This window comes from Pinus tabuliformis, chromosome 1_2 (genome assembly GCF_031772625.1).
Source record: "Pinus tabuliformis cultivar Carrire ecotype Pingquan chromosome 1_2, CPIR1, whole genome shotgun sequence".
Lineage (NCBI taxonomy): Eukaryota > Viridiplantae > Streptophyta > Pinopsida > Pinales > Pinaceae > Pinus > Pinus tabuliformis.
Genome location: NC_142298.1, coordinates 337635849 through 337645767, shown reverse-complemented (window position 1 = coordinate 337645767; position 9919 = coordinate 337635849).

Below are 9919 nucleotides of genomic sequence, written 5' to 3'. Positions count from 1 at the left end.
TTTGAAATATTTCGTCTTTAAATTCTCTAGACCTACAATAATCCTGATATTTTTTTAAGAAGGATTCTTTCATTTGATCCCAATTGTTGATGACCCCACCACCTAGTCCCATAAACCATCTTAGAGCAGCCCCCTTTAATGTTGAGGGGAATAATTTCAATTTCTGGGTATCAGTGGTGTAATCATATCCCCTACACAACACATCAAATTCGAATAAAAATGCATCCGGATCTTCTGATGTGAGACCGTGAAATGTAGGGATATGTTGAAGAGGGATAGCTTTCATGGGCGCATTTGCTGCAGAATCTACTATAGGATATTGTAATGTAGAGGTTTGAGTATTTGGTTGGTTCTGAGCCATAGGGTCGAATATATGCCAATAACCTTCTGGGATATCTAGGAGGGTATTCCTAGGTTGAGAGGGAACGATTTTAGCAGGGATAGTTTTAATGGCACTTCCTTTATCTGGGATAAGAGGAATACCTGATGTCTGAGGAGATTGAATTCCCTCAACAATGATTTTCACAACGCTCCCCTTATCTGGGCTGTTTAATGGCTGATCTGTTCCAATGGGAGATTTTGGTTCCTCGGTTTCCCCTATTTCTCCTTCTCCTTCACAAAAGTTGCTGAAATTCCCTTCCTGCAATAGTTCTGGAGTAGAATTTTCAATTTCCTGAAAGTCCTGCTCTTCAGTTTGACTATGCACCTCAGCAAAGGCTACAGATGGTGATCCTGTGGCCTGAAGGGAACTAGTAGGCTGTTTAGAAATGATTTTCCTGGGACCTACTGATGGTTGAGATTCTGTTTTCTTATAGATTTCGTCTATGAAATTTGTTCGACCAAGGGTCACCGACCCCTTAGCTTTTTCGGGTTTGGATGGAAGCGTGATATTCTTTTCTGGTTTTTTCTGCTTAGTCATGCACTCAAATGAACTGCTAAATTCTATTCAATCAAAGCAAGAGCAAATCTGTTAGGAAAGCGGACAGTGGAGCAGGGATTTTACATGCTCCGCACGCAGGTTCTTACCTTTCGTTTTTAAGATCCAACTCTTCCCTAGCAGGTTCGTACACTACTCTGAAAAAGACAAATGGCTACACTCTTTCCCCGGCAACGGCGCCAAAATGTAGAGCTATAAAAAGAGTCTCTTTCACCTCTAATTACCTCACATTAATATGTCAATCCGGGAGCGTTTGGTTATTTCAAAGAGTGACTCAATCTGAGGCTATTTGTCACAGTAATGCTAGTAGTACAGTGTCCTACAAAAATACAAGAGTAAACTGATGCTTGTCTATGACTAAGTTACTTCAAATGACTAAATCACACACTCTTAAATCTAGGCAACTTTATCAGTCAAGGGTTCGACAGCAATAGCCCATCCCTTTGGAAACTGATGGAAAGGAAACTAGAGCATGGACCACGGGTCTAGGAGCGAGGCAGTAAATGCCGAGGCTCACTACAGCCACAGATTGTCTCTCACACCAAATGCGAGTAAGTGAAACAGCAGATAAAAATGAAATGGCAAATAAGAAATTGAACAGCAAATCTAGAATGGAACAGCAATGCTTAAAATGGAACAGCAATTCTGAAATGGAACAGCAATCGCTATAACTAAACCTTGCGAGCAATAATCAAACTTTATCCTATCAACTCAAACGCACTCATTGTAATCAAAACTCCAATCTTTCATTCTTCAAGCAAATCACACAACTAACTAATGGAATAGCATTAATTACTAATTATGGAATAGCATGTGGAAATCATACACACACAACACTCCGAAGAAGTAATCTGATTTAACACCAATCATCAACAGGAATTACAACTGTGTTTCAAAATGGAACAGCATGAATCCTGAATCATAGAGATCACACCTTTCAGATAATTTCCTTAACACACATACACAGCATAAAAGCTCCGTAACACAATGATAACAATGTTCAATTAAATCTAATAATATTGAATCCACTCTGAAAGTATTGATGATATAATGCAGAGTCAATATAAAGAACCTTAATTAACGAATCTTAACAGAGCATGTGATGTAACTTATAAAGCATATCAGATTACCAACTAATGACGATAAGCTAACCACGCAGAAATCAAATCATAGTGATACAGAAGCAAGTGTCCTCCGGGGTCGGGCCCTTAGCCTCAAGGGTACACCGCTTTAAGTTAATCCAGACGCAGAGATAAGATAATCACCAAGTTTATATTAATGCATAAAACAGAAAGTACAATGAGCCAAGTTCAATGAGACTCGATGATCAAAGTTCAATCTTTAACAAGAAGTTACATAAAAGCATCGTCCCCCAGACTAACAGTGCCGTCCCTTTATATAAGGGTAACGGCGGAGATGTCTAAGCGATAAGATAAATAAAGCAGCGATCCCTCAGGATCGAAGATCCTGAGGGATTCGCCAAACTGTTAATCCTTAATCACTTCTTTTCTCCTCCGCCGAGCTGGTGCCTTCTCCTCCTTTTCCGGACCGGTTTGCTTCAACCTGCTTTGCCTCGTTTGCACTCGGTCCTTCGTCAAAGGGACAGCAGTTACCATGTTCTTGTCTTTTTCTTTGGAACAGAAGCTCCTCGTTTTTACCCTTTCCTGCACAGGAGAATGACAACTATCAGCAGTTAAGTCTTGCATACTAATTCCACATATTTTATCACAATTCTCTATTGTTTTCCACATTCATGATGTAAAAGATTCACAAGTCCCACTGAAAAGCCATTGAAATGATCATTAAAAACATACCTTTTTAGTACTCCACAATAATCTGCCTTACAACTCCTTATTTGTTCCTTTAAGCTTCTCAGTGTATCTACCAAATCAGAATAATTCCCAACACCATACTGCTCATCTAATTCATAAGGAGAGTCTTTGTAGTCTACCATATTTCTAGCCATTGGATATTTCTTCCTGCAAGGTATATCATGTTAGCTAAACTAAATCACAATAAACCAATGTACCTTATTATAGCTCAAGAAGGATACCTTGTCTACAAGGTCAACAAATCAGTGTGATACATGTATAACATAATCATGACAACATATAGAACATAGCACATAAGCATGTAACCATGCAACCATCATTCTAGCTAGGGTCCAGTCACCAATGCATGACCTTATCAACAATGCATACCATGACCTCATGCATGACAACCACCATTACATCTCTGTACACTTGACCACATACAAACATTAACATGCATAAGCAATTCATAATCCACCACACACACACATAAATACATATAATCAAGCATAAACAAACAATAATTGTAATGAAGCCTACAAGAATGATACATGTAACCAGGCATACAATAATGATATATTTAAATGACATGTAACTATTCATACACTCATGATGATGCGTCCCATAACAACACCATAAACTTCCACATGGTGACATCACTACAACCATGATACACACCATGAAAATGCAACAAGCACATGGAATACAAGCATAAGAGACACACATGAAACCGACATGAATGCATGAACAACACACACAACCCATCCATTCTAAGGGGTGAACCATGCTTTGATACCACTCTATAACACCCTCCTCCCACATCTACCCAAGTAACTAGACAACCGATGTAAACGTGTGACAAGAGGCCACTATGATATGATTCAACCTCCTCATTCACGCTAATGAAGTGGAACCGGTGAAAAAACACCATATAGACCTTCAACATCAGCATTAGGACCCTCAGGAACCATCCCAACCTTTCTACCGACCATCCCTTGGGTCCCATTGAGGTTTTGGACCACTTGACCCCCATACGCTCCCATGCTTTAGGCCTGCAAGCATCCAGGAGGCTTTAGAAACTCTCATTACAAGGCATGCCAATATCCAGGGACTATTTTGCTTGGTTTTGTGCCAGCGTCCTCGAGATTTGAGCCATTTTTTCAGGCCCAAAGCCCAGGTCACTGCCCAGAATTGAATGACACCTTCAGAACAGTAAAATAATAGGGAAATGACAATACAAATGTAGATACTTGAATAAGACCTTGACTGGACCCCTAATAGCCATGACAGACATTTCGTTAAACATATCACGAATATGCAATCTGCGGGTGTAAATAACAGATCTAAGCATAGGGGTATCATACTTAGATGAGAATCACTAAGAAGAATTGATGCCTCAACAAATTGGCTGCCATTTCATCCATTAGGTTATAGATATATTCTTCATTCATTTACAAGTAAAAACATGATGAGAACCATCCATATCTACTGTCATAAAACATATACATAACCAGCATAATAGCAACAAAAATACCAAGGAAATCATAGCCATATAATCCACATATAAACCAATGTGATACTCATAGAAATACAAATATAAATAACCTCATGTTGATGATGCAAAATCCAAACTCGAGATGGGACTTCCACGTTCCACCCAACCATAGAATGGTTGACCCAAATATCTCTTCATCCATTCACCCTCATGCCATATTCCAAGCATGAATGCTGGATCCCACAGAACACATCAATCCAAAATCATACTGGGCTTCTAGATGCCAACCACCTCAACCAATCAAATAGTGATTACACCTCATGATTGAAAATCACAAAACCATCATCGAATTGGTATCTATCCAAGCCTTCCAGGTCTCCAGAGCATTTTTTCCAACCAAGGCTTCCAGGACTAGTAACTCAACCCACATTTGTCGTCGAGCTTCCAGAACTTTTGTCTACCAGGGCTTCCAGGACTAGTAACTCAACCCACCAAGGGCTTCCAAAGCATTTTTCCAACCAAGGCTTCCAGGACTAGTAACTCAACCCAAGTTGTTACAGGGCTTCCAGAGTGTTTGTCCAACCAAGGCTTCCATGAACTAATAACTCAACCCAAGCTAAAGGAAACATGAGAACCAACCAAGAACAAAATAAGGAAATAAACCCACAATCTCCATGGTTATCCACGAAATGGAAAGGCTAGGCAATCCACTGTCAATCCAGGAAATCCTCCATGCCAATAACATATCATGACGAATAATCTACATGCATATGTCATGCATGCCAAAACTAGTGAGGAAAACATACATGCAACTCGGTACCTACAAGCCAAATCTGTTGTAGTTGTTGATCCCAATGTCATCTTGTGCTTTTCTTCTCTTCCTTTGCCTTCTTCTGCCAAAACTCCAAGTATGCCACACTCTCCAAGAGTGCTCCAATAAAACTTTAAGTGTCCAAGAGTATGAGAGAGAATAATGAGAGAGCTCCAAAACTAAACTAACAAAAGTTTGTGTAATGATCCTCAAAATCCTTTTTATGAATTAGGCCTCTATTTTCTTCATTTTACATTATTTTCCTTCATTTTCCTCCTCACATGAAACATGTGACATTTCACCTCCATTTTCTCCTAATTTCCATCATTTTCATAAATAAGATGCCAATTAATGCCTCTTTCCTTTCCGAAGCCTTTGCCATTGTCTTTGCCAATTTATTTAGCCATAATAAACCGAATGAACACCCACACTAGGATGTCTTGCCCAATATTAAGCTTGGAATAAGTGTCCCATCAACCATGGTTATTATTTTTCCTTTATTTTTTATTACATTGAATTTTCACCAGGGCTATTACACAAATCCTTGAAAGAGTTCACTCAGATGTGTGTGCATTGTTCTCAAAATCCTCCATGGCAAAGAAGAGGTATTATGTGATATTTGTAGATGACTTCTCACGTAAGTGCTGTATTTTCTTCATGCAAAAGAAAGATCATACATTCTCTAAATTTTTGGAATTTAAAGCACTTATTGAGAAAGACACTAGCAGGAAAGTGAAGGATCTTAGGAGTGATAGCGGTGGAGAATATGTGTCGAATGAATTTAATAAATTTTGTGCATCAGAAGGAATTTGATGGGAGTTAACAACACCCAATAACCCAGAGCAGAATGGGGTGGTTAAAAGGAAGAACAGAAGTATTGTGGGAGATGCACAGGAAATGTTACATGATCAGGGGCTACCATTGCACTTGTGGATTGAAGCATAAAACACAGTTGTGTATGTGCAGAACAGAAGTCCTCATAGGATACTCAAGATGAGTACACCAAAAGAATATTTTCAGGTAAGAAGGAAAATGTGGCACACTTCGAGATCTTTGGTTCATCAGTTTACTGCCATGTTACTAACGATGCAAGGAAAAAGCTAGAGCTGACAGCTCAGTTGGGTATATTTGTGGGGTACACTAATACACCTCACAAATATCGGGTGTACCTACCATCTCATAGGATGATAGTGGTTTTTAGAGATGTGAAGTTTGATGAAGACAAGGCCATGAGATTTTCCCTTGAGAGGGAGCTTCAATTACATGCAGATGAGGAGTTGTTAGCTCCAAAGGAAGAACCTTGGGATGATGTGAAGCAGCCACATGCAGAGGAGAAGAGAGTGGAAGAACCCACTCATGCATAGACTTCTATAGATGGAAGGAAATTCACCAAAGAGGCTAACAAATTAATGCATGATGCTAGAGAGAATGTGGGAGCACCCACATCACAGTGTAGGTAGAGGAGGTCACTAGATCAGTACACTTGATACATGGCTTTGATGAGCAAGAGTGTAGAGATTGAGCCATTCTCATTCGAGGAAGCAGTGTAGCAACCAGTATGGCTTAATGTTATGGTAAAGGAGTATGACTCCATTATTAGAAATGGTGTTTGGGAGGTGGTCCCAAGACCAGTAGACAAGTCAGTGGTGAGTTCCAAATGGCTTTACCAAGTAAAGAAAGTAGCATATGGGAGTGTGGAGAAACACAAGTCCATATTTGTGGCCAGAGGGTTCTCTCAGGTGGAGGGAATTTATTACGAGGAGACCTTTGCTCTAGTAGCAAGGTACTCTTCAATCATATATATTCTAGCACTTTTAGTGCAAATGGGATGGAAGATACATAAGATGGATGTGAAGATAGCATTCTCAATGGAGTGATTAAGGAAGAGCGGTACATTGAGCAGCTAGAAGGATTTGGGACCTTCAACAGAGAGTCGCATGTGTGCAGGCTCAGGCAAGTGTTGTCTGGATTGAAACAAGCACCTCATGCTTGGTACACCAAAATTGGCAGTGATTTCACCAAGTTGGGCTTCACCAAAACTAAAGTAGATGTGAACCTTTACCATATTGTGGTTGAAGGTAAATTGTTGATTATATTATTATATGTTGATAATTTATTTCTAACAGGTGATGAGAAGCTAGTAAAATCTCACAAAGCGGATTTCGCAAGAGAATTTGAGATGAAGGATGTGAGGCTCATGCATTATATCCTTGGTATGAAAGTATGGAAAGGAGATGAGGAACTATTTGTCTCTCAGTCAAAGTATGTCAATGAGATACTGAAGAAGTTCCACATCGAGAGCAGCAAACCCATGGAGACTCCTCTAGCATGGAATTGAAGGAAGGAAGATGCTACTTCAGGTGAAGTAGTGGAGGCTACTATTTACAGGCAGCTTGTAGGTTAACTTATGTATTTGTTGAAAACACGACCAGACATATGTTTTGCAGTCAACCAGCTTAGTCAAGCAATGGTTAAGCCAACCAAACTTTATTAGAAGGCATCTAAACATGTGTTGATATACCGTAGAGGCACCACTCAGTTTCGTCTTTAGTACACATAAACAGAGGGAGTGAAGCTTCAAGGCTTCATAGATGCAGATTGGGAATCGATTCCATCCAACAAGAAGAGCACATCAGGGGCAATATTTAGTATTGGGTCAGCAACAATTTCTTGGTATAGCAAGAAGTAGATAACAGTTGCACTCAGTTCGGTAGAAGCAGAGTACATGGGTACTAGTCAAGCAGCTTGTGAAGCTATCTAGATGAGGAATATCCTTGTTGTGTTATTTGGTCAGTAGATGGATCCTACAGTGATTTCCTGTGGCAATCATAGTTGTATCAAACTCTCTGAGAATCCAAGTTTTCATGATCTTTCCAAGCATATCGACATTCGGTATCACCATCTACGAGATTGCGTGTAGAGGAGAATCCTGTTGTTGGAGCACATTCCTATAGAGGAACAAGATGCAGATATTTTGAAAAAGGCATTATCAAGATGAAAATTCAAGTTTCATAGAGGCATGATCGAGGTAGCAGATAATCCCTTTCATGTTGAGAGGGAGTGTTGAAAATGCAACAATAAAATCCTAATTTAATTTTGTCCTTGAATTAAATTAGGAATAAAATTGTAATTCCACATCACAAGACAACTTGGACGAGTTAACTAGGTTAAATTGAATTAGTTGGATCAGTTAATTTGAGTTGAGGGTCTAACTTGAGTCATGTGAGTGTATCCTACTTTATAGGATCCTTGGTCGATTTTTTTTTAGTTGTAATTAATTAATTCAGTTTAGCTAAGTTAAAGTCAGTTAAACTAGTTCCAACTGATGGAGGAACTAGTAGGAGGTCATACAATGGGGTGTTGCTTTATGTTTTCAACCAATTAACTGATGATTCACTCATAAATAACTCATGCATGTCACATCTGAGAGTTACCCAATTGATATTGAAGTTCATGGAAAGTGTATTATCAGTTGTATAATCATCTGAATTGTATAGGTGGTGCATGCAGTCAGAGGAAGGCCTGTGATGGATTACTAAATTCCAATTGATGAATTTTCCTAATTAATAGGGGCTAATTCCCAAGGAAACAACGCAAGGAAATAGGGACTTGGGAAAGCCAAAATTGGTTAATTATTGGCCTAAGCTCATCTAGGAAGTTGTGAGACAGATAGAGATAGTGCAGAGGTTTCTCAGGCTTGAGAAAAGTAATGTAATCTTCTCACATTTTCTTACTAGTGAAATCTACATATAGCAGGGGTTTTTATCTGTGGATTTCTTCGGGAAATCATTGTGTAATGTGTTGATTGAATTATTTCTCTTGTATGCTACGTAATTCTGCGATCATTTAATTGTTTTCATTAATGAGTAGAGTAGATTCAAGCCTATTATTTTAGTAAATTACAATTAGCAATTTGAATCTACAAGGAATTTATACATTTTCTTCTGCCACGAGAGGTCGTCGGTGTTAGAGAGGTTAGTCTTTCAAGGGTTCAACCAATTTAAGTCCTAACTCCTTATACCCCGACCTCGTTGGGGACATACACAAAAAAATAGAAAAAGAGAAAACGAGAAAACTACTCTTATACTAGTGATCGAGATTTATGCAGGAATGAAATGAAACACAGATTTAAATAAAAACACAGAGATACAGGGAAAACTAAAATTCAATTCATTAGTAACAAATACTAAAAAAAAGTTTACATGCATAATGGAAATGAAATAGCTTGGGCGATGGTAGTTATCTTTGAGAAGGGATGTGAGGACTATGTGCCTTCTGAACTATGTTACAATGAGGTTCGAAGGCCATTTTATTATTGAGAAACAAGGGAAAACCATAAACATACAAAAACCTAACCCTAGGAGATGAAGTGCCAAAATTTGGTGGGCCCATTGGGGTAAGTTGGACCACCAATTGTCATGGGTTGTAACATTATCATACGATATTCATCTGGTTATATTAATACCTTGTTTCAAAGATCTTCTTGAGAAGGCAAAAATATCATTTGTGAAACAAATTTTGGCACCTTTTTGGTCTCTCCATTTTCCCAGAAAACATATTTTTGGACCTCAAAACAACTCTGGAAGTTTAGGACCTGAAAATATGCCATAAAAAGTAATTGTTTTATAAATTAGGAAACTGAAAGGAAATAATATTGGGGGTCCAAGTGGAATAGGAGGGTGGACACCAATATCCACCTAGATCATCCTGTGCCCCACACCCCCCACCGACTCAAGACATTGAGATCTTCAACAATATCATAATCAATAGGCTGAAATACCAGAAGGTGAAGCTAAACCGATTTGTCAAAGTTAGAGGAAATTCCTAATGTGGAGGTCTACACCCCCTAGAGATCTTAGGCTTTG